Source organism: Myotis daubentonii, chromosome 11, assembly GCF_963259705.1.
Source record: "Myotis daubentonii chromosome 11, mMyoDau2.1, whole genome shotgun sequence".
Lineage (NCBI taxonomy): Eukaryota > Metazoa > Chordata > Mammalia > Chiroptera > Vespertilionidae > Myotis > Myotis daubentonii.
In genome coordinates, this window is record NC_081850.1 from 70,526,104 (window position 1) to 70,550,788 (window position 24,685).

At 47.4% G+C, this 24,685-nt stretch overlaps 1 protein-coding gene and 1 pseudogene across 2 annotated transcripts in view; one reads left to right on the forward strand and one right to left on the reverse strand.

The window, feature by feature from the left end:
* Positions 1 to 24,685, forward strand: part of ASTN2 (astrotactin 2) — a 742,933-nt gene that overhangs the window by 647,487 nt on the left and 70,761 nt on the right. The window lies entirely within an intron of this gene.
* On the reverse strand, positions 21,973 to 22,329 carry LOC132212823 (ubiquitin-conjugating enzyme E2 A-like; annotated as a pseudogene).

A 24,685-nucleotide genomic window follows, 5' to 3' on the forward strand; every position in this document is an offset into this window, starting at 1 on the left:
CTCAACCTGTGGGTCACGGCCATCGGAAAACACACATAGCATATCAGATATTTACATTACGGTTCATAACAGTAGCAACATTACAGTTATGAAGTAGCAACGAAAATAATTTTATGCTTGGGGGTCACCACAACATGAGGAACTGTATTAAAGAGTTGCGGCATTAGGAAGGTTGAGAACCACTGGTAGAGGGTCTAAGGCAAAGGGGGACCCCGCTGGGAGGGGTTAGAGGGCTTGTGCTCATGGGATGGGTTTGAAGGGGGGACTCGCTTGGTTTTTGTTTTGTTTTTAAGAACATTGGTTTTTAACATGTATGATGTCTCTAGACTTATGTCCCCCAAACTCTCTCAGCTTCTCTTTTACAAGCAACCCAGGGTTCATCTAGACATTCTATGTTTAACTGTCCTAGCACATGCACAGGTTGTCTTTCCTCCAGTGGCTCCTTTCAAACCCCATTCATGATATTTCCTTTAAGTCACTCCTACCTTTTCCCATCCAGGCTGAAATATTAATACTTAAGTTCCGTGCCTCTAAAACAACCTAAGTTTCTATCAATGGACCCATGATTTAAAAAACAAAGTGTGTGTGTGTGTGTGTGTGTGTGTGTGTGTGTATGCGTGAGTGTGTGTGTGCGTGTGTGTGTGCGTATATGTGTATGATTTGAATATTATTCAGCCATAAAAAAGAAGGGAATCCTGCTTCTTGTGATAACATGGGTGAGTCTTGAGGGCATTGTGCTAAGTGATTAAGTCAGATAGAGAATGACAAATATGTATGTTCTCACTTATATGTGGAATATTTTAAAAAGCTGAACTCAAAGAAATGGAGAGCATAATGGTGGCTGCCAGGGGCTGGGGGCGGAGAAAATGGGGACATGTTAGTTATAGGGTACAAATGTCCAGCCCTAAAATAAACAAATGCTGGGGATCTAACGTCCACCATGACAACTATCCTCGGCAGTACTGTTCATACACTGGAAGGATTTTAAGAGAGTAGATATTAAAAGTTATCAACACACAAAGAGGTAATTATGAGAGAATGTGGAAGTGTTAACTAACATTATTGTGGTAATTTCAGGATATATACATTTATCAAATCCTTATGTTGTATACCTTAAACTTACATAGGTTATCTATATATATAAAAGCCTAAGTGACCATCGCAACCAATGGACAACCAAACAGGCTGCATGGGGCGACCAGGCCGGCAGGGGGGTTAGTGAGGGGTGAGCAAACGACGGAGCAGCAGGCTGCGTGGGGAGACCAGGCTTGCGGGGGCGGGGGGGCGGGCAGTTTGGGGCAACCAGGCCAGCAGAGGGTGGCAGTGAGGGGCAACCACGCTGGTGGGGGGAGAGGGTAGTGGGGACAACCAGGTCGGCAGGGGAGCAAGTAAGGGGCGACCAGGCCAGCAGGAGGGTAGTTAGGGGCAACCAGGCCTAAACCAGCCGTCGGACATCCCCCAAGGGGTCCCAGATTAGAGAGGGTGCAAACTGAGCTGAGGGGACCCGCACCCTTCCACCCCCCCCCCCCACCCTGTGCACGAATTTCGTGCACCGGGCCTCTAGTATGTTAATAATATATCAATAAAGCTGGGGTGGGAGGGAGAAAAATGATCCATAATTAGCCCCCCAAAACGAAAAGTTATATGAGACCATAAATGTCTTATTATTATACTACTGGTTTAGCATTAAAAACAGCTGTGCTCTAACAGAGTGTTTATACCTTCACTTATTCAAAAATTATTTGTTGAATGGCCCCTGGGTTCCTGAAACCTTTTGCTAGAGTTTGGAGATACCTGCATCAACAAGAAAAGGCCTAGAGGAAGACAAACAGCAAAACTGATTTGTAGAATTTATTAATGTACAGCCGTCTCCCCCCACCATCCACAGTTTTGCTTTCTATGATTTCAGTTACCTGTAGTCAACCACAGATAAAAAATATTTACTGGAAAATTCTAGAGATAAACAATTCATGAGTTTTAAAGTGTGTGCCATTCTGATCAGTGTGACGAAATCTCCAGGCGTCCAGCCTGTCCCGCCCAGGATGTGACTCATCCCTTTGTCCAGCGCATCCCCGCCGTAGACTCTCCCTGCCCATTAGTCACTCAGTAGCCGTCTGGGTTATCAGATCCACTGTCAAGGTATCACAGTGCTTGTGTTCAAGTCACCCTTATTTTACTTCATAGGGGCCCAAAAGCATGAGTATCGATGCTGGAAATTCAGATATGCCAAAGAGAAGCTATAAAGTGCTCCCTTTAAGTGAAAAGATAGGTATGCGCAGGAAAAATCCGTAGTATATACAGGGTTCAGTACTTTCTGTGGTTTCAGGCATCCACTGGGGGTCTTGGAACATACCCCCTATGGATAAAGGGGGAGCTACTTTAAAGGAAAACCATTTCTACCTAAAGAAGTCTGATATGTTAAGGACTTGAGACTGTAGGGAAGTTGGAATGATAGGTGAACTTACCAACGATCACTGTGAATGGAGGAGAAATTGAGGGGGAGAGAAGAGGAGGCAGGATGGGGAGGTTCTGATCATCTGGGTCTAACCTTAAGGCTCTCAGTGTTTTACATTGAATGGAAATATGTTGAAGAGGTTGACGCTCCGTAACATAGGGGGCTAGACTCCCTTTCTCTTGTTCTTTTTCTAATCACTGCCTTCTTGGTGACCAGAAAATGCCTGGCAGGAAAGTGCTAAAAAATGTTTATTGAATGAATGAATGAGTTAGTGATATAATCAGATTTCATTTTACAAATATAATTGTGCTGTTATTTGGGAAATGAATTGCAAGGAGGTAAGAGAGAGGATGTCCATAAGTCCTGTTTAATTGCGGCCCATTTTGGACCTCACTGGTATGTGGCAATGTATAATATAGTAACTAAGAGTGTGGGCATTGGAGTCATACAGTCCAGGGTTCAAATCCTATATAATAAAAGCGTAGTATGCATATTGTCCCCTCTGCCAGGAGGTCGTCTAGGAGTTCGACCAAGGGGCGAGGCCGGCTGGGGAAGGGAGGGAGTACCCAGCTGGCAGCCACTAGGGACCCTACCAGTGCATGAATTTCGTGCACTGGGCCTCTAGTAAATAAATAAAATGCCTGGTCCCAGTCATAGTTCAGGGGGTAAGAAAGACAGAAGAGTATAGAGGCCAAGAATGCAAATTCCCAGGGTTCTGTTACTGGGTGTGACCTTGAACAACTTCCTTAAGTTCTCTGCAGCTCGACCACAGTTCCTTATCCAGAATTCATGATACTAGATGTGTTTCTGGATTCAGGATTTTTTTTTTTTTGGAAGGTAATGCAATGCATATACCATATATTTTGTAACATCCCCACTGGGTTCTCAGATGGCGCTCCTCCCCCCCCCCACGCCCCCATAATCAAATGTGTTTTCTCTAGCTATACATCTGCTTACACAGTGACACTCAGTGGAATTAAAGAGAAAAGTCCATAAACAGCTCATAGCTATTTGAGATCAGAATTAGCCTCTAAATACGTTGTGGAAAAATCTGAGTGTGTGCTCCATATATCTTGATTCTCCGCACCAGTCGCATAGGACCCGGCGTAGAGATGTGTTCAGCATATGTCCGTTGAATTCCCTCTAACCCCCCCAAATTATGGTCTTGTCCATCTGGTCAGATGAGATTCCCAAGGTCTCCGCCTTCTGAATCGGTCCTGTAGTAGTAAGGTTAGGGCAAAGGATTTACACTGGAGCAAAGGCCAGCGTGGAATTTCCCGGGGTCCTTCTGAGCACAGCAGTTTACACTTGTGGGAAGAGTGGCAGAGGACTCCTCCAGCCCCCAGGGCCCTTCCACAGGGCATGCCCCTTCCCCTGTCACAGGCTGGCAAGAAAGAAGGCAGCCCAGGTGGAGTGAGAACTCTTTACTCCCCAAATGTAACCTCCACCAGGGCAACCAAGCCTCCCTTTGTTTTGTTTGTTCATTTGGTTGGTTTTGTCAACTGCTCTGTTGCAAGCACCAGAATGACTGGCCCAACCCGGGGTGCCCACTTTGTAAAGTAGATGATTGTCTAACCACTGTGCTTTCTGTACTCCTGAAACTAATACTAAAAATACTGAATGTAAACTGTAATTGCAAGAAATAAAAAAGGAATGACTGGCCCATAGTAGATAATCAATATTTATTAAATGCATGAAAAAATGAATACAAATGAGCATTTATTAATGATCTACCATGTAGCCAGGCAATTTTACATCAGTTCACTGATCCTCTTATGAATCCTACCTAGTAGGTAAGGTCCCCCTCTCTGTCTTACATCTGAGGACACTGAGGCTCAGACATGCTCCCATGAGCAGGCCCCACGTCTTGGCCTCAGCCCAGGCTCTTTCTTCTGTGCCCCAGCACATCAGGTGCCTACTGGAAGGTGGCTCCCCTGGTATCCAAGTGCTAGAGGGGACTAACGTGGGGCAGTTGGGCTCCAGACTGAGATGGAGGCTGAGCTGGGTGGTCTGAGAGAGTCCGGCCCAGTCAGAACCCTGGGCTTCCCCGAGTCGAGCAGGTGTGACTTTCTCAGACCTGATACTCCTGGGCTGCTTGGGTTTACTTCCCGGAGCTGAACGTCCAGGGCCAAGGCAAGGCCAAGCCACTGGCCTGTGACCGTGGGCCCTGATCCGGCTGAGAAATGGTCCGTGTCCTTCCATAAGCTTTCTTACTCCACAGAAGGCAAGGAGGGGGGAGCCTTATTATGTAACCCGGGCTCAACCTCTCACTGACGGCAGGACCTTAGGCAAGTCAAGTCACACTTTGCTTTCCTCCTCAATGCAGTTAAGCGAGGGTGGCCATATTTAACTTGCAGAGGTGTCGAGAGAATGAGACACAGCCAACGTAAAGTGCTAGCATAGTTTCTGTGCTACTCACGAGCCCTCCTCAGCGGTAGCTGCCACTACTGTTGCTGATCGTCTTGCTATTTTATCTGAAGGTCTCCAGCTGGTTGACCAGGTCACGGGCTGAATTTGGGACCCGGAAGGATTAGGGACCGTGTGGTGACAGTAGCCCAAGAGCTCCGGGAGGATGGGGACAGTGCTCTCATCTCAGTCCCCATCACAGAGGCCGTGGCTCACACAGACAGCCCAGTATCACTGGCCGAAAGGTACATCCGCGTGGACGTGCCATTCTATCTGTATACTCACAGCTCCATAGTGGGACGGATGTAAACACAAAAACCCAACCGCGTGTAGTCAATCCTAGCCTCTTGGAACATGGGCAGAACTTGAAGCAAATGCAAGTTTAGAGCTATTCAGGGACCAACAAGCAAAATGAAACGTGTGTGTGTGTGTGTGTGTGTGTGTGTGTGTGTGTGTGTGTGTGTGTGTGGGGTAATGTTTTGTCTGTATTATCCGCGGTGCCTCTTTCATCCTGGGGGTTTATAGTTGCTCGGAGACATAGAAAATATTACTCTTGTTTATATATACTTAGAAAAAGGCTTGGGAAATATACACTGAGGTGCCAACAGTGGTTATTTTGAAGTGGGGTGATTGCAGGTAACTCTGTTTTCCTCTTTGCTTACATATACTTTCCACAGTCCCAAGTGCAGGACCAGGCATTACTTAGGTAATTTATGTAGAAATGCAAAAGGGACTCCACCTAAGAGCTTCCAAATCATAGCTCTTTCACTCCTCTACCAGCCTGTGTTTTCCCTGAGGACAGTTTCCACGCAGCAAGGCCCCGTCTGAGTTAAGAGCAAGAAGGGCACAGAGAAAAAGACGATGACCATCCGTGCAGAGACATTTAGGAAGCAGCAAGAGAAGGAAAGAAAATATCCTTCAGAGTGTGCCGAATGGGCTTCTGTTCTTGCTGCCCACCACGCTAAATGCTGTAATTACACTCTCGTGTAATTCACCCCCAAATACTGCAAAGTTAGGCATGACTCTTACCATTTCCCAGAAGGAAAGACTGAGGCTTACAAAAATTAAGTCAGCACCCACCCCCCAATCACAGAACCAGGAAATAGTAATCACGTAGACTGAAACACTGTGCTTCTAAATCTAACCATTACATCCCTGAATTGAACAACCCCTAGTCGCACCCAGTGGTGCCTGTATTTACATATCTCCTCATCTCCATTCATCTGTGTATATTTATATTGTATGCATACACTATAGCTGTAATATGCACGTGTAGATCCGTGCATGCACATACACACTCATGACTTTAGCTTCCTAGGTGCTTACAGGTAAACAAAGGGGGAAAGTGGGGGGAAATGACCTCCCCATGTAGATATGGCCATAGGCTTGTATTTTCTTATGACCCAAAGTTACTGCATTAAACTTTGGGAGATTAAGTCTGGGACTCTTTCTCCCTCCCTCTTCCTCTCTCCCCCTTCTTTTTCTTCTCCTTTGAACATCAGCAGAACGCATTGTCAAACCCAATTTAGAAAAGCCCAACTTGCAAAGCAAAACGAAAGCAGGTGGCTGAGGGGCCTGGGCTGGCGCATCCTTTCAGCGCCCGCGGGAGCTTCTGAAGGGCCCTGGGACTTAACACCGGGCATGGAGGCCTCCAGACTTGGCACCGATGAGGCAACACCGGGCCCAGGATGCCTAGACACTGCTCCACATCTCTCAGGAACCTCTGAGCAGAGGGGAGGGGGGGTGGGGTTCAAGCCCCCCTCCAGACACTCTCTTCCCACTTTGTTACAATGTTTCTTCCAACTTTCTGTTTTTGCTGATGAAATGCAAAGTACCTGCAGGGCAGAGAGAGCATGGGGAAGGCTCTCCGCTGTATTTTAAAACCTAGCTCTGAGCCTCGCTCCTGGTAGGAGGTGAACACAGTGCTGCCGAATGGGTGAGCAGCTGGAGAAAGGAAGGGAATAAATAGATCCTTTCTGCCCAGCCGGATGCTGCCTGTGCTGAGAGTTTGTGATGCAGCCATGGGATGGGTCAGTGAGTCACAGGACTGGCAGCCCCTAACCGGAGATAGAATGATCATTATCCTGGGCAATAATTGACCCCTCCCCACGCCCCCACTCCCTGAGGCCTCTCCCCAGTGCACAGCCAGTAGCTCCTATCATTTGACTGTCGGGTTCAGGGTGCAGAGTTGTATTTTGTTTTTAATTCAGTTGACTCCATTACTGTTCAGTGCATGTGGAATCCGTGGAGAAATCCACATCCCTCGCCCTCCCTCTCCCCCTCCCCCTTCCCCTCCTCCTCCTGAGCTGGGAACCTCTCCCTCCCAGGGTCTTCAGAGCGCTGACCTGCAGGTCTGCCTCAGTGAAGGGTCTTGGTGAACTTGGGTGGGCTGGGGACCGGGTTGGGGTGGGGGGAACAGGAGCTGGATGGAGTGTGCTAACCAGGGAGAGGGAAGCCCACCCCATCCCACTGCAACCCAGCAATGGGTTGTCCTGGTTTCACCCTCTTGATCTGCTCTATTTCAAGCCGCCGTTGGGGGAGGAGGGTGCAGGAGAAGGGGCCTGTGTCGGGGCCTGACTGGCTCTGGCTCCGAGATTCCAGCTGCACACGAGTGGGCCGGCCTCACACAGCTGGCCTTGCCTCTCTCCTTGGCCAGGGAGCAGAGAGGCCCCGGCTGGGGAGCTCGGAGGAGTCACAGGGCCTCAGCCTCTCGCTGGGGTGGCGTCTGGGCAGCTGCGGGCTGTTTTCTGTGGCCTGGACAGTTACAGGGCACTAACGGTTCCCAGACCTGCTTCTCCTCTTTCTGGGCAACAGGTCGAGGAGAAGAAACGCTCCTGAACATCTGGGTATCACTTTATCCAAAGTTGTTTTCCTGGAAACCCAGACCTGGTTTCCCTGAAAACCATCGTGCATCTGAGCCCCTGAAGGATATTGGGGCTGTCACCCTGGAGCCCCAGTTCCCCCCTTGAAAGACCCCGCAGAGTCTTCAAGCTTCAAGCACAGTGCCCCCGCCCCGCAGGCAAGCATCAGTCTCCCGATTTTGTCCTCCCTGGGATATTATTAATTTACCGTGTTCTTCTTGAAATCGACTCACTTCTTTTCCATTATTTTTATTTTTGGTTAAATCGATGATTTCAGAATGGAAATGGATGTCACTACCAGTAAATGGAAAACCAGGATTACTCGCCATAATAGAAGACAGCTCCCCTCCCCTCAAAGTCAGTACAGTGAAACAAAGCAGTTTTATATAATTCTAGACATATGCTGTTGCCTCTGGAAGGTTCTGAGCTGGGGCTTTGTTTTGCCTCTTTGAAGGAGAGGAGGGTGCGGATGTGCCAGAATTGTCAGAGACATCAGCACTAAACCAAGCCCTCTCCGTGACTGAATTAGGAGGACCGAGAGAAAACTGGAACGTTCTCTATTGTTTTCCCATTAAATGATTTAATCCGGGTGCACCCCACACTTTAGTAAACACTGTGTAGCCCAATAGAATCATTTTTACCGGAGACCGGGTCCTGGTCACACTGTAAAATCGGTGACAATGGTGGGATTAGACCCAGGACACTGGGCTTCAGAGTAGGTTCTCCCCAGCCCTTTAAACACACGTCAGCTGAGCCCTGGCCGGTAGCGCAGTTGGTTAGAGTGTCATCCCAATCCGTCAAGTTTGTGTTCAGGGCACATACAAGAGTCAACCAGTGAATGCATAAAGGAGTGAAACAACACATCGATGTTTCTCTCTCCCTCCCTCTCTCTCTGAAATCAATAAATAACAACTTAAAAAATTATTAATAATAAAATAAAAAGAAAGTACACCATCACATTCTGTAAAACAAACACACACACATCAACTGGCCTTTTTGCAGGAAACAATTTACTTTTTAGGAGTGGGGTCTCATCTGGGAAGAAATTTGTTGGGAAAAAAAGATTGTATTCTTCTTTTTTTTTTTTTTGTACCATAACACTGTGTGGTTTTGTTAAGATACATAATAGGTTTTCAGCATTCTAGCTACCACTTCATATTTTTATACCCTACTTAAGAAGTGAATTCGAATGGCTAGTGTAGTGATAAGGTAATCTGTGCGAAATCATAAAACTTTAAGTCAGTCACAAGACCACTGAACTTTGATTATTCATAGTTTAATCACCCTTTCAGTGCTCATTTAGCAATGGACACCTCTACGCACATCCACCTGTCTCAAGTAGAAGACCCTTTGGAGCCCAATATCCTGTCTGTCCATGACCTTTGCTCAAGGTCATAGAATCCAGGGACACACCACCCCAGCGAGAGGCTGAGGCCCCGTGACTCCTGAGGCTTGAAGACTCTGGAAGATTTTGTAGGAGAGGGAAGAGAGGCTCTGGTTTTGTTGAGTGCCAACCATGTGCCCAGGGCTGTGCTAGGGAGGTAGGTGCTATTATCCGACCCCATGCCCAGAGCCGAGGAGACTTGGCTGAAGCGCTTTGTCAGAGTCACACCGGCCTGGGCAGGTAGACTTTTGATTTGCGCTCAACTCTTTCAGATTCCAAAGTGGGCACTCTTTCCACTGCCTCTCAGAGCCACATGCTCATAAGCATTTGGAGGGCAGACAGTTCTGCTCACACCGGCTTCCCATTCTCTCTCTGCACCCTACACAGAGTGCATCTCAGGAAATACCTGCTGAGGGTAATCGTGATGTGACCGATGAGGGAAGTTGAGGCCCAGAAGGGAAAAGTGAAGGAAGTCAGCACCAACCCGTGGCCCAGTGCGCTCTGATCTAAGGCTCCTGGGAGCTGAATGCTCGGAACCTCTCAAGTTGCATCTTTTTATATCTCTTTAATTTGGGAACTAAAATGAAGTGAGGTGAGACTGGTTATTGATCTGTCTTGTCTAAGGCAGACTCTCTGGCTTCTTCGCCGGCATGTCTGCAGACTCAAACCAGCAGGCTGTTAAAAAAAGAAAAAGAAACATTTAAAAAGGAGGGGATTACCTGCTCTTCAAGAAGAGGTTTGCTGAGCTGGATTTCTCTTAGGACTGTCAGCCGGGGACACCCCCAGCTCCGGCTCACCTGGCCACACCCTCGGGCGCTGCCTCAGCCTTCTCTGTACTGGGCCCAGTGCCTTCCCCCCTGCGGCCCCCTCTCCCTGACCCCGAGGGAAATGTTCCCATTCTCTTCATGACACAGATAATCCCATGGATTCCCAAGGGAAGCTGTGGCGGCTCCCCAGGAGCCTGCGACTGTCCTGCGGAGGCCGGGGTGCTCTTTTCCTGTGCCCGTGACAGTGTGGGCCAGAGTGGACGGCCCCGAACCTGGTCCCAGGTGATGCCGAGTTTCAGGGCCCCAGGCTGGGGCTCTTCATTCTTCCTTCAAGCCCCGGGCTGGGTGTATCCCCCCAACACAGACAGCAGAGCCCCTTAGCTAGAGGGACATGGATGTGGGAATTAGAAAACCGAGGGTTCAAATCCAGTTCTCTCATGGCTGCTGCATGAGGTCCAGCAAGTCTCCCACTCTCTCTGGGTCTCAAAATAAGGAGCTTGGACTAGATCAGTAGTTTACAAAACTGTGTTGTTAGAACAGGAGCGATGCTATAATGCATCCCAAGAGCCATCAAGGGGTGCATGTGAGGCTAGATAGTCTCTATGCCCACTCACCTCTATTTATTAGCAGAGTGTCTTACCTTTACCTGATGGGTTTTTCTCATGAGATCTTATTAGGAATAAATGGTTTTCTATTTAAATAAAAGGGCTTGAAAAATGCATGTTTCCTTAGATCACTGTCAGCTGAGACAAACCCCTCACCCCCCACCCCCATGCACATGCATCTACAGACACACAAACACATGTACACACAATGCTCCCGGAGAAAAGAAATGGAAATGAACAAAACATATTATTTTCCTAGTAGTATGCCCATCAGATGATAGATTAACTGACACACGGGAAGGAAGTTGACTAAGAAAATGCTTTTCTCACTTACCACGCCTTCACACATTCCATGAGGGAAGAATCTTAGAATCTTTGGTGTTAGAAGAGTCCAGCAGGCCAAGTTTGGGAGAACAGGAAGCAAGTGTAAATGGATGCTTTTGTTTTTCTGAAATCTATTACAACCAAGGATGTGTATATGAATATGTATATATGCATGTGTATGTATGTAAATGTGCATATGTATGTGTGTGTATATGTGTATTGTATGTATATATTGTATATGGCAGACTATTTCAAAATCTGTTGGCCTTATCACTATGGATAGAGCTACAAACTTGGCTAGACATCACTTTGACTCCCCTCATTCTGCACACTTCTTCCTAGCTCTGATCCTCCACCTGATGTCCTACCCCTCATTCTCTGCTCTCCAGTCTCATGGAACTACAGTGCTCCAGGCAGAAAGGAGGTCTAAACTAGAGTGATGGCAATGAGGACAGAGTGATGCTGGGAGGTAGTATCTATGGGACAGTGGAGAGGATGAGGGAGTGTGTATGTGCTGTGTAAGTCTCTGTGTGTTATGTGTATGTGTCTCTGTTGTGGGTATATGTGTGTGATCTGTGGGGTGTGTGTGTGAAGTGTATGGGGTTTATGTGTGGTGTGTGTTTGTGTGTGGGGTGTATGATGTGTGTATGGGGATGTATGTTGTGTGTGTGTATGTGTGTGGTGTGTGTGTTTGTGTATGGGGTGTATGGGAAATGTGGGGGTGTGTGGTTTGTGTATGGCATGTGTGAGGTGTGTGTATGTATGGTGTGTGTGTATATGTGTGGTGTGTGTATGTGTGTGGCTTATGTGTAGTGTGTGTGTGTGGTATGGATGTGTGTGGTTTGTGTGTGATGTGTGTATGTGTGGTGTGTGTGTGGTATGGATGTGTGTGGTTTGTGTATGGTGTGTGTGTGGTAAGTATGTATGTGGTTTGTGTATGGTGTGCGTGTATATGTGTGTGGTTTGTGTGTGGTGTGTGTATGTGTGTGTGGTGGAGAAGACTGGACTGGCAGAGTGGATATGGACTCGGAGGGTTGAGCCAGGACACTGACTGTGGTTATTGGGGCCCGTTTCCCAAATGGAAACTAACGGAGGGGAAGAAGGAATTCTGGAGGGAAGGAGATACAGTAAAGATAGAACTAAGTCCCAAAAGATTCCAGGGGGCAGCTTCCAGGACCTGAGCCCTTAGGAGGAGCTGTCTCCTGGAGGAGGAAGGGTGGGCTGTCCTCCCGGGAAGTCCTCCTCCAGTCAGGGGTCCAGGGTAGACAGGGCAGGAGGCCATGAGGGTGAGGGCAGAGGCAGGGAAGGGATATAGACACTGATTCGCTCAGTGTTCCCAGTGAAGGTAATTCTGAGGAAGGGCGGACCAGGCTAGGAGGAGAGAGAGATGACTTACAAGTAGATAAGGGAATGGGCTAATGCACCCTCTGTGGTCCATTTGCATCACAATTGCCAGGGTGTGCATTTTAAAAAATATATATATTTTATTGATTTTAGAGAAGAAGGGAGAGAGAGATAGAAACATCAGTGATGAGAGAGAATCATTGATTGGCTGCCTCCTGCACGCTCCTTACTGGGGATCAAGCCTGCAACCCAGGCATGTGCCCTTGGCTGGAATTGAACCTGGGACCCTTCAGTCCGCAGGTCCATGCTCTATCCATTGAGCCAAACCAGCTAGCGCCAGGGTGTGCATTTTAATAATGCAGATTGACCTCAAAGCTGCTGAGTCAGAATTTCTGGGAATCATTACTTTTTACACACTCCCCAAGTGATTCCATGTCTGCTCACCTTTGAGAGTCACCATGACTGAGACTCTCCTTGGGATGATGAAACCAAATGACGTTTCCCCAAAGGGTTCTGCAGGCACTTGGCGTGCCCGTTCAGCCCTCACTCCACACCTGGCTTCCTGTGAAAGGAAGAGCAGGCAGGGTCTCCCTGAGTGTGTCCGCCTCCCTGAGGCCCACCGTTGGGTCCCCTTGCACCCCAAAGCTGGCATCTATGCATGATGGAGACACGCCCACTTCTCATCCTGCAGGCAGAGCCCCAGAACTAGAACAGGCACCTAGAGTCAGGAGGGTCCCAGTTCTAATCTACCTGGCCAGGCCCAAGTGAGCCTACATCAGATAGGGTCTTTCCCTCATTTTAGGGCCAAGAAATTCTATCTCACAGGGCTGTTAGGAGGAGGCAGAGAGATCTTGAGTGTGAAATTACTTCAGAGCTGCCAGCCTCAGTTTCCCCACCTAGGAGATCAGGAAGAGAACACGAACATGAACCCTGCAAGGCTGCAGCTATAGGAATGATGTTGGTGCTCTTCATGGGGCCTTGATTGTCCAGAGTGCACAGCTCCAGCCCAGATAGAGATGTCAATCTGGTCACCCCAGAGTTGTGTGGGGGTTGTCTGGTGTGTGGTGTGTGTGTGTGTGGTCTGATACAGAAGCACAGGGCGCCAAGGGTGGCTGAGGTGGGTCAGGACACTTGACGTGGAATCCTAGAAGGTGGAAAGAATCATTCTGATGGTGGTGAGCGGGGGGGGGGGGGGGGGAAGGGGGGGAATGTGGAAGGAGTGGGCAAACAGGGATACCCCTTTGAGATTTTAAGTGGGGTTTGGAAGGACGCCTGTGGGCTCAGCAGGACAGGAGGGTGGACGCATCATAAGCAAAGGAGTGGAGGTGGGAGCCTTCCACTCACATATGGTCTTGAGTGTGGTTGGAAAAGCACGGAGGGGAATGGAGAGCGAGGAGCTGTCACAGGAGCAGATGTGGCCCGAATGCCGTGCTGAGTAGGGGGTGTGTGGGAAGGGCACCCAGCGGAGATGTGCACCAAACAGGGGCCTGGAGGCGAGAAACAGGCCTCTTTTGGAGTCGCCCAGCTGGTAGCATGGCGGGAGCACAGGGTCCCCTGCCCGTCTGTTCCCTGCCCTTCGCAGGAATCCCTCCTAAAGGTGGTGGGGTCCTCTCTGCTGGGATCACCTTGCCAAAAGCATCCATCCTGCCTATTGCCCGATCAGGCAAGTGGCTGGAAGCTGGGTGAGGAGGCAGCAGCTGTACCTCAGCCCGCCCCATGCAGGCTGCAGCCGGCCTGGGGCCCCAGCGGGGATGGGAGTTCCTGCCCAGGTCACCTTCACCAAGTAAGCACCCTGCAGCCAAGAGTGGCTCAGAGCTGCCCTGGCGCGTGGGGGCTGTCCGAGTGGCACCCGCCCCTGCCCTGGCTTTCCTCCCTCTACTTCTTTTCCTCCACGTCCCCTCTTCCCTCCCCTTAGCTTTCTTTGTTTTCCTTTTACTTCTTTCTCTCCTTCCTGTGTATAATTTTCCCTCATCTGCCTTTCCTTCTTTCTTTACTTTCAGCTTCTCCCTCTCCCTCCTTTGTGTCCCTTTATTGTCCACGTTTTGTTGTTTGTAATGGGACTCGGGGGAGCAGGATTGGCCAGGCTCCCTGTGACGCACGGGGGGGGGGGCGGGCGTTAAAACTCCCCACTTCTCTCTGGGCCTCCGTTTGCCTGTCTGTCCAGGGAGGCAGTTTGATTGGATGGTGGTTTGAAACAAACTGCCATCGGGATGTCTCCTTCTAGAACTCTCTGCTTCTGCTCCTTGACCTCTTTCGTAGAGTCATTACATGGCAGAGTCCACGGGGCTCTCGATTCGTTTGGGGCCGAGGTGAGAGAGTAGGAGGAGGGCACCTGAGGACCCGGGCTGCCAGCTAGAGTCACCTTTGAGCTTCTGAAAACTGCTGTTGCCCAGACCCCGTGTCACACCCATCAGAGGAGATTGTCTGGTCGTGGGGCTCAGGCATTCATTTTGACAGAATTCCCGAGTGACTCTCCTGTGCAGCCCAGGTGGATAACTGATTTAGAAGAGGCTGCCTTAGTAAAAAAAATAAACACAAAATAATAATAATAATAATAATAATAATAATAATAATAATAATATAAGAAGAAGAAAAGAAAAGGAAGAAGCTGACTTTTGGTAAAGGTGGAGGAACTGAGGCCCTGGGTGGGGAAGGGGACATGTCCAGGGTCACAGGGTGAGCTCATGCAGATGGAGCCAGAACCGAGATGCTGCCACTAAGCAAATGTCACCGCGGGCAGGGGCAGTGGGGCCGGGTGGGAGGGTGGCCGGACTCTGCCGGAGCCTGGCTTCGGGGCAGCACCCAGACACAGCCCCATTAAGCCAGGCGGGCCTTACGGGAATGGCTTCTGGCTCCGGCTTAGAAAACAAACAGAGCGCTTTGGTTTTCTTTGGCGGAGTCCCAAGGTGGGGAGTAGGAGGAGAGCACCTGAGGACACAGGTTTGCTCTTCTCCAGGCAAAGTGGGGCTGCCAGCGGGGCAGGATGGAGACAGGTGGGCCGGGCCACTTGGGAGGGGAAGTCGGGGAGGACGTGACAACAGCTGCTGCCAATGGGCTGCCCGAGAATGCACTCCTCCTCCCAGGAGCTGAGGCCTGAGGGGGGCATGGGGCCTGGCACCTCAGCTGTAGGTAAACCTTATTCCTTGACCTGCCTCCTAGCAGGCCCTCTCGGGGTTATGCAAGCCTCACTCCTTCCTCCCAGATGACAGGTATAGTGGCAGAGATCTCGGTTGGGACCTTGTTATAGCTGTTTATTGAGCGCTCCCTACACGGCAGGCGTTATGATGCATTCTTTATATTTTGTGTGTAGTTCTCATGTGGGTTCTTCACTGCTCGCCGGGGCAGGGATGATTAGATGGCCCACCTCACAGAGGAAGGAACAGGGTCGAAGAAACTGTCTCAGGCATACAGCCCTGGAGGTGCATGGCAGATGCAGAACTCAAGAGCAGGGTTTGCCCAATCCAAAGCCCAGCCTCTCAGCCACTGTGCAATACCGCTTTCGTACGGATCCACAGACATGAGTTCAAATCTCCCCTCCTCGAATGGTAGGCCGAGTGCTTCAGGCTTTAACTGACCTCTCTTGGCCTCAGTTTTGTCCTGTGTAAGCTGATGCTTGTCCTGCCGATTTCACATGACTGGTGTGAGGATCCAATAAATGAAGTTGGACATGAAAGAGGTTAGGAAACAACAGAGAGCTATGCAAGGTGAGAGATTACTGTTCCTATCACCAAACACAGCTGTGTCTGCATATGGGGAACCACCACTGCACATACACCTGTCCACACTTGTGACCTTGGCCATCTCTGGCAACCTCTTTGGTTCCCAAGGACTCAGGTGGAGGAGTGGAAGGGGGAGAAAGGCAAGAATAAGAACCTGTTTATAAAACACTCCACATCTCTCAGATGAAAGCTTCCAGATACATATCATGGTACCACATAAATAAAACCTCAATGAAATAACATTGTTCCTGCCCTCTCCAGCCAGTGTGGCTGCAGATGATCCCACTGAAGCGAAGGGCAGCTAGGTGAAGTCCAGAGAACAAGGACTTCTGTGTCACAGTCACTTGAGTTCAGCTCCTGGTCCCCCCACATACTAGTTGCAAGGACCAGAGGCTGGTGACTTAGCCTCTCTGAACCTCAATTTTCTCATCAGAAAGTTGGGAATACAACACATATATCACCTGGCTGCTGCAAACAAATAAAAAGTGCCTATATGTATCTCTGGACTAGGACTCAACACATGAAATATTATTTCCCTCTTGATGAGCCTGGCTTCCCCATTCTACCCTAAGGTTCCAAAGGCAGTAACTGTGCTTCGTCTTAATATGATGCATATATACTCAACAAACGTCAACTCCCGTTCTTTAATTCCCTCAAAGTGACTCCATCTTTACACTCCCAAGCCAAAGCTCAGACCCAAGCCTGTCTCTGATTCAATATATCACTCAACTAGAACAGAGCGTGGAGCTCAGGACTCCTGACTTGTCGAGATGCTCAGGCTCTGCTACTTGTCACTTGTCTGCCGCTGGGCATGTCAGCTCACATCTCTGAGACTCAGGTTCCCCTTCTCTGAAATGGGGAAAGCGTCCCTCCTACACACCTAGGAGGATCAGATATGATGCCATCAGCGAAAATCCTTTGCAAATTGCAAAGCGTCTGGAAAGCAGAAGGGCATGTTGCGCAGGAACTCAGTGTCTACCAGACTGAGATGTTTAATGGTGACATTTCTGCTGGTCTCTGGGCGCCCGACCCCTGGAGTCCTTGCACACCGTCATCCGAGACTCAGTATCCCAGCACTTTGGGTCAGAGGACTCAGGCATCAGCCCCACCCCGCTGTTCCACGTCATTCTCATCAGAATGTGCTCATGACTTCTCCCATTCCCTGCAGTCCTGGAGTCTGAAACCCTGCTCAGCTGGACGCCAGGAGACCAGGAGTTGAGTGTGATGTCCTGGTCTGGAACTCAGCTCTGTTCAGTGGAAAATGAAGAGGTTCCAGGTGAGAGCTGTCATGAGCTCTCACGGTGTTAGCACATCTCACTCCACAGAGCAATGCAAGTGGCTTTCCTAAGGCCACTCAGTAACCAGGTCTATTTGGTGATAGAGTTGCATCCTATTTATCTCTTCATCCCCACTGCCCAGCACAGGGCCTGGCCTGCACCCTGGATTCGGAGAATGTTAGCCAAATGCATTCTGACACCAACAGCATGTGCATTTGTTTAACATTCTTTCCCCGCTACAAATTGCTAATTTTGAAATTGGATTTTAAGAAAGATACAAATTCTTTATAAAAATCTGTAAACCATGGTTTCAGATATGTTCCTCGGAGCCTAAGGACCTGGGCTAGACCTCAGGGGACAGCGAGCTGTGCCGTGGAACAGCTGGTGAGGGTATGGGGAGAGTGTTGGGTGCAAACGGATGTCCCCACTGCCATCTGTTCTCATATAGGATGCGTAGGTGAGGTGTTTTGGAAAGGTGGGTTCTACTGCTTTGACATGTTTGAAAAATGACTGGTTTGAGGGAATGAGAAGGGGTTGGGATATCCCAAATTAGGTGCAGAGTATAGCACGGTGGCGTGTATGTGAAGACTCCAACTGGCAATTCATTCTCCGATTTGGGTAGTAATGCTTTCTACATAAATCTTTGGGCGCTTCCGCAGGCACATGTGTGAAAGTTGCAGAAGTTCACTGGCATCTAGCCATGCTGGGGGTCGAAACTCTAGGCCCTCCCAAACTCTCGGTTTTCTTGAGGACAGCCCATGGCACCCGGCAGGCGGCCCCCTGTGCCAGGTCTGGCGTCCCTGGCTGCGAGTTGGTACATCTGGGCCAGCAGCTGCTGGGACAGCCCAAGAACACGGCTGTCCCAGAGGCTGCAGGGGAGCGGGGCCCATCTGTGTTTGCTCAGGCATCCAGGGAGCTGGGAGCTGGACACTGACATTCCCATCGAGGGTCTTCTGGTTTAGATTCCAAAACAAGCGAGGGAGGGTGTTTCTGCGCTGGAAAGAGAGATGGGGGAAGCCCTCTGAGGCATTTTTATGCCTCATGACTTTTTATGTCCTTAAGACAGCCGCAAAAATGTCTCTCGGCTTCATCTTCTTTGCCGTATTTCCCACTGATTCGGGGCCTGGAAAATTGCTGTTGTATTTGTGCCTGTGCTCTAGTCTAGAGGCCTGGCCCTCAGTACCTAATCCAAAGTGTGACCTTCAGCATCAGAAGTATAAGAGATCTCCCCTGGTCAGGGTGGCTCAGTTGGTTGACTGTTGTCCTGTGCACCAAAAAGTCACCTGTTCAATTCCTAGTCTGGCTACATGCCCAGGTTGTGGGCTTCATCCCCAGTTGGAGGATAATGCAGGAAGCAACCGATCAATGTTTTTCTCTTTCTCTTCTCCCTCCCCTCCCCCTCTCTCCCTCCCTCCTTTTCTCTCTCCCTCTCCCTCTCCCTTCCTCTCTCTAAAAAAGAAAATGCATAACTTTTTTAAAAAATATATTTTATTGATTTTTACAGAGAGGAAGGGAGAGGGATAGAGAGTTAGAAACATCGATGAGAGAGAAACATCCATCAGCTGCCTCCTGCACACCTCTTACTGGGGATGTGCCCGCAACCAAGGTACATGCCCTTGACCGGAATTGAACCTGGGACCCCTGAGTCCGCAGGGCGACGCTCTATCCACTGAGCCAAACCGGTTGGGGCCATAATTTTTTTTTTAAAGTTTAAGAGGTCTGTATGCCCTTACGATGTTCCAGTGCAAATTTCTGTTACTCCTAAAAAATAATCACCTAAGCAACCCAAGACCAAAAAATGTGTAACTGTCAGAAATGTGGTAGACTTTGTATCAAAACTACATGAAATCAACGTAAATAGAGGAGCCTGAGTTATCCTTTCCTTTCTTTCTGGGATGTGTCAATACAGCAAATCACCCATAAATATGGAAAAAATAACAGATGGGCCGTTTCAGGGAAAGACCTGCCACTGTCATGTCTACGATACCCGTATCCTTTGTCAATGATCAATGACAGTTTTAGATGATACTCATTTTGTGTGCGTGTGTGTGGGAAAGGGCTACTGTCATAGGCGAGTTGGTTGATGAGACATGGAGGGCCTCTGGTTGCCTCCCTTGTCCTCCCCTCACTGTCTAGGGACACTCTATGTTCATGCAGGTAACTCCTCCCCAGATAGTGCATGTTCCTCAGAATGTCTGCCTCGGGGAAAATTGCAGGATTGATTCATCACAGAGGACTCGGGTGTCAGCCATGAAGTGCCCCTGGAGAGTTTTGAGTGCAACCCCCTTATTTTACAAACAGGTCCTTGTTGGCAGCTTCTTCCCAAGTTCTTCTGCAGGGAATTTGGTGTTTCTAACCCATTCCCCGTTCTCTTGTCGCGTTCTAATGGGGGAAACCACAGGGAAGGGGTCAGTCATGCCCTCCAGGTCACGCTGCCTTGTGGGTGGCAGTGACAAAATCTGCCCTCCAGGTCCTCATCGGTGCTTGTGCACCGAGCCCCGGGCGTGGCTCAGCGGAAGATGCCAACAGGAGCCCCAGAAGCGTCCTCTCGCAGTCACAGATGGTTCTGGGGCCAGCGGGTTTGTCAGCGGGTCCCACCAAGGAGCCGGGAAGCTTCTATCAGCTCCAAATTCACATGCGAGAAAAACAAAATTCCATCGTAATGTTGACCATCTGTGGATGAGGGTGACTTTTCAAGAGAGGCCACTGGAAAGGGGGACGAGGAAGGCAAAGACTTTCGTCTTAAGGGAACAGGATCGGAAAGGGATCGCTGGTTCAGCTCAGCAGCATAGGATGTGTCATAGTGTATGCTAGTCTACCTTGTTCAGCTTCTGTTTTTCATGCAGTTTCCAGCTTCTTTGTTTTTTAAAAAATCTTATTTTGTTGTGGTAAGAAGAATTATCATGAGCTCTGCCCTCGTAGCAAGACTTTAAGTGCACAGTACAGTGTTGTTAACTGTAACGCCTTATTGTACAGCAGATCTCTGGGCCTGATTCATCTTGCAAAACTGAAACTTCAGGCCTGTTTATCTGTAACGTCCCCTTTTCCCTTCCTCCAGCCCCTGGAAACCACCGTTCCACTCTCTGTGTCTATGAGTTTGACTATTTTGGACACTGCCTATAAGTGGAATTATGTGCTATTTGTTCTTCTGTGACTGGCTGCTTTCCCTTATCATAATGTCCTCAAGGTTCATCCATGTTGTCACATGGCAGAATTCCTTTGTCTTTACATAATGTCTCATTGTGTGAATATTCCACATTTTCTTTATCCGTTTATCTGGTGATGGACATTTCGGTTGTTTCAATATCTTGGCTATTGTGAATCAAAGTCACAATGAGATATCAACCCACACATGTTCGAATGGAGATTACCAAAGGAACACAAGACAACAACAAGTGGAGAAATCAGAACTCTTGTACCTTGTTGGTGTGAATGTAAAATGGTGCAGCTGCTGTGGGAAACAGTGTGGAGGCTCCTCAAAAAATGAGAAATAGAACTACCAGATGACCCAACAGTTCCACTTCAGGATCTCCAAGAAATAGTAACACTCCTATGTCCCCTTAAGCTTCCTTTCCGTTTATGACAATCTGTTTCAAAACTACGCCATACTCAACTGAAGAGTGTGTCAGTCTTCTTTTATGCTATAATCCCGAAACCTATGAATATGAAGAACTCCCTTCATTTTCTTAAAATCTTTTCTATGCCCCGAAAAAAAAGCATGGGATGGTCCTTAGAATGCATATTTAGTTGAGCTAATAGTCAATCTAAATTAGTTTCAAAAAGGCAATATTACTGTCTAACACAGTGGTTCTCAACCTTCCTAGTGCCACAACCCTTTAATACAGTTCCCCATGTTGTGGTGACCCCCAATTTCATTGTTACAAAGTGAACATAATTAAAGCATAGTGATTAATCACAAAAACAATATGTAATTATATATGTGTTTTCCGATGGTCTTAGGTGACCCCTGTGAAAGGGTCGTTCGACCCCCAAAGGGGTCACGACCCACAGGTTGAGAACCGCTGGCTAACACATATACTGTATGGCCCTTTTTGGACATTCAAAATATGAACACGAAGGTTATTTCAAAAACAATGTTCTTAAAACGACAGTTTGATGAATGGCACTGATGAAGGTCTTTAAGAGCTTCAAAATGTTACCTTTTTTTTTCTCTTGAATCTATAACTTGGCTTGGTTCATACTTTTCTAAATTATTCTTAAAGTTGACAATGAATTTGTATTGCTTTCAATGACCTTTAGCCCAAAATAATAAACATACTAACTTGAATTGATCTGAATTTAAAACAACGTATTAACTTAAAGTGATAGGACTTATTAGGTCCCTTTATAGACAGCAGATCTTAGAGATCTTATAAGCCACTAAACGCTGCCCTAGCTGGTTTGGCTCATGGATGAAACACGTCAGCCAAGTCTTTCCTTAAAGTATTGGAATCATTTTGTTAAAAATAGTATCCTAGTCATTTGAGCTATGCAGAAGCACCACTTGTATAACAACTCATTTTAACAGCTTTGTGTAAAGTACGGTAACAGCATACTGCCCCAAAGCTGGAAATGAGGTGAGACAGAAAAGGAATTAAGTATTAGTAAATTTTGCATGTAACCCAGGTACAGTACATTTGATCTTGTAGAGGGTTGTTTTTGTTTTTTATTTGATGTTCAAGGAGAAGGTAGAAAGGGTAGGAAAAGCTCAGCGAGGGAAGGTGGAAATAGCACAGTACTTTGCTTTTAATGACACTGAGGAATAGGAGGGTGACAAGCACATCAATATATGTCTTTCCTATGCCTTGCCTCTTCCTTTGCGCACCCAAGTCAACAATCACACCAGCTCTGTTCTACCTTCGCAGAAACACGGCTTCCATATTCCCGCTTGTTCTGGAATAGCTGGGAGGCCTGGCTACTTGCTGGACTATTGGGATTGGGCTCATCCAGTAGACACAGTAAGGATGTAGAAATGGGAGCTGCATCCTAAGATGGACTCCAGCGGTTCTGAAGTATGCCCAGACATATACTACCATCTGCACAGACATGCAGATGAAACATCTCAGAGACAGATCTAACCGTAGGTAGTTTATTTGGATAGTCCTCAGTGAATTCTATTATAAGCTTAAATGTTCCATCCTCAAATGGGGTCCCTTCTGGCCCCAAAATAACCCCAATCCAAACCATAGGTTGTTCTTGGATGGAGCCCCACTAACTCTGGCTAGAGGACCTCCTGTAATGTCTTAAAGTCCAATCATCTGCGATTCAAAGAATAGGGTCACCTAGGAAAACCATGCCTAAAACAAACAGCCCAGTGGTCAGAAGTAGAGTGACAGGATGCGTAGACCTCACAGTGTCTCATCTATCATGGATCTCGTGTGTGTGTGTGTGTGTGTGTGTGTGCTGTTTATGTATCCAAACAACAATGAATGTAAGCATATATGCCAACATGCTATCATATTATCATAAGTTGTTTTTGTGTGTGTGTGTGTTAAGTCTGGCAGATTTCTATTTCCATCTTTTTTCTTAAATTTTCTGTAACAAACATTTTAGTTTTTATAATGAGAAAAACATTTTCAATTATGTTTAGTAGAATTAAATTTCATGATGGAAAAGGACATTGCACGTTTATTATAGAATGGGAATGCAGAAACAGGAACACATCACCCAGAGCTCTACCAGTATAAGATGATCAGAATATTTGTCCTATTTCCTTCCCAGACAGTGAATATTCTTTATATAATGGAGAACATATTTTTTAAAAAATTCCTACCTCTTTTATTGCATTGTGAAAGCCAAGTCTTCCCTTATAGTATTGCAAACATTTTAGTGTCTGTTTAGTGTTTTATAGCCCAGATTTTATTTACCTTTTCTCCAGTGTTAACATTTTAAATTTCTCACTTGCTTTGGAGACTGCTCAAATAAACATGGGTCTTTGCATGTTAGACACAAATAATCTTTTATGAAAAGTCTGGTAACTGAAAGAATCCTGGAACTACTGGAAAAGATGTGCTTCTCTGGCAGAGCCTGGAAGCCAGTCTCTTCTTCTGTTTTGTTTCTTTTCTTTTTGAAAGTCTTCTCTCTTCCTGAGCTGCCTCTGAAGCTAGTGGGTCCCATGTCCTGGGTGGTGCCCTGCACGCAGATCAGGGAGCCACCTACAAGCTGGACATTCGCACCCCCAGGGGAACTCACTGGAGGCCAGTGCTGTGGCCCAAGTGGTTGACCGGGGAGGCGAAAACAATTTGACCACAGGCCTGGAGTTTTCCCTCTTAATGTGTTATTTCATTCACTCTCAGCTCTCTGGGGATCTGGGCTTCCTAGAGGATTAGAAAATGAAATCTACAGATAATCAATGGAAAGGTGCAAGAAATCATTTTACCTTTCTCTCTCGGCACATTTCCTTCAGTGGAAGATACATATAGACAGGTGTGTGGCAGTTTCCTCTTTTCCTTACTCTTCAAGCCTGTGATCTGGGGCGGGATCTAATGAACGGTGAATTTCCCGCCAGACAGGAATAGAAATTTAGATTAGAACTGAAAAACCTGAGAGCCACGAGCATCCTTGGAAATAAATCTGCTGTAGAGAGAGGAAAGCTTAGGGATGGAGAGGGTAAGGGATATTTCACAGCTGGTCATTGGAAAAGAAAGAAAAGAAAATGCTGCCAACGGAACTATACCCCAGTGTTTTCTTACCAATTAAATGTTTAGACGTATTGGAAGAGTTTATTTATCCTGATTATATTTTTACAATACATCACTCCTGTGATATAAAAGTAAAATACACATTCACATATTCATAAAACTTCTTCATATTCAGCTTCTGCGTGCCTTTTCTGATTCCCTTTTTGACTCAGGGTCATTGAATTCTGGGTTTTCCATATACCATTGTTCTCTTTGCTAGCCAAAGGATTGGTTATGCTGTATTTCTCCCCCACCCCTACCCCCATAGTTTTTTTTAAATTTTTATTAAGATATAATGTACATACTATACAATTTTGCCTGTTTAAAATGTATAATTTTATATTTTTTAGTACATTCATAGAGTTGTAACTATCGTGACAATCAATTTTAGGACATTTCCAACACCCTCAGAATATACCCCATCCCCATGAGCCTCCACTCTCACACTCCTCGCATTTCTCCAGTCCTAAACTAGCACTAGTCTCCTTTTTGTATGGATTTGTCCATTCTGGACATTTCATAGAAACAGAATCTTACAATAGGTGGTCTTGTGTGTCTGGCTTGTTTTATTTAGCATCATGTTTTCATGGTTCATCCATGTGGTAGCATGTATCAATACATCACTCATTTTTATTATTGCATTTTTAAAAAGAAGACTCCATTGTTATCTCTGGAATTTTCCTTTAAATTCTAATGTTGGCACTTTTATCATCTTACCAGTAGTTATCAGAGAAGGCTGTCAGACAACAGCTGGGACTCATGCTCCTTCCACAATTAGTTCTTGAGTAGTTTGTGCCCTGAAACACCGAGGGTGTGTGTATCCAGCTGACGCACCAGGAATGGCATCCAGGCTCACACAGGTG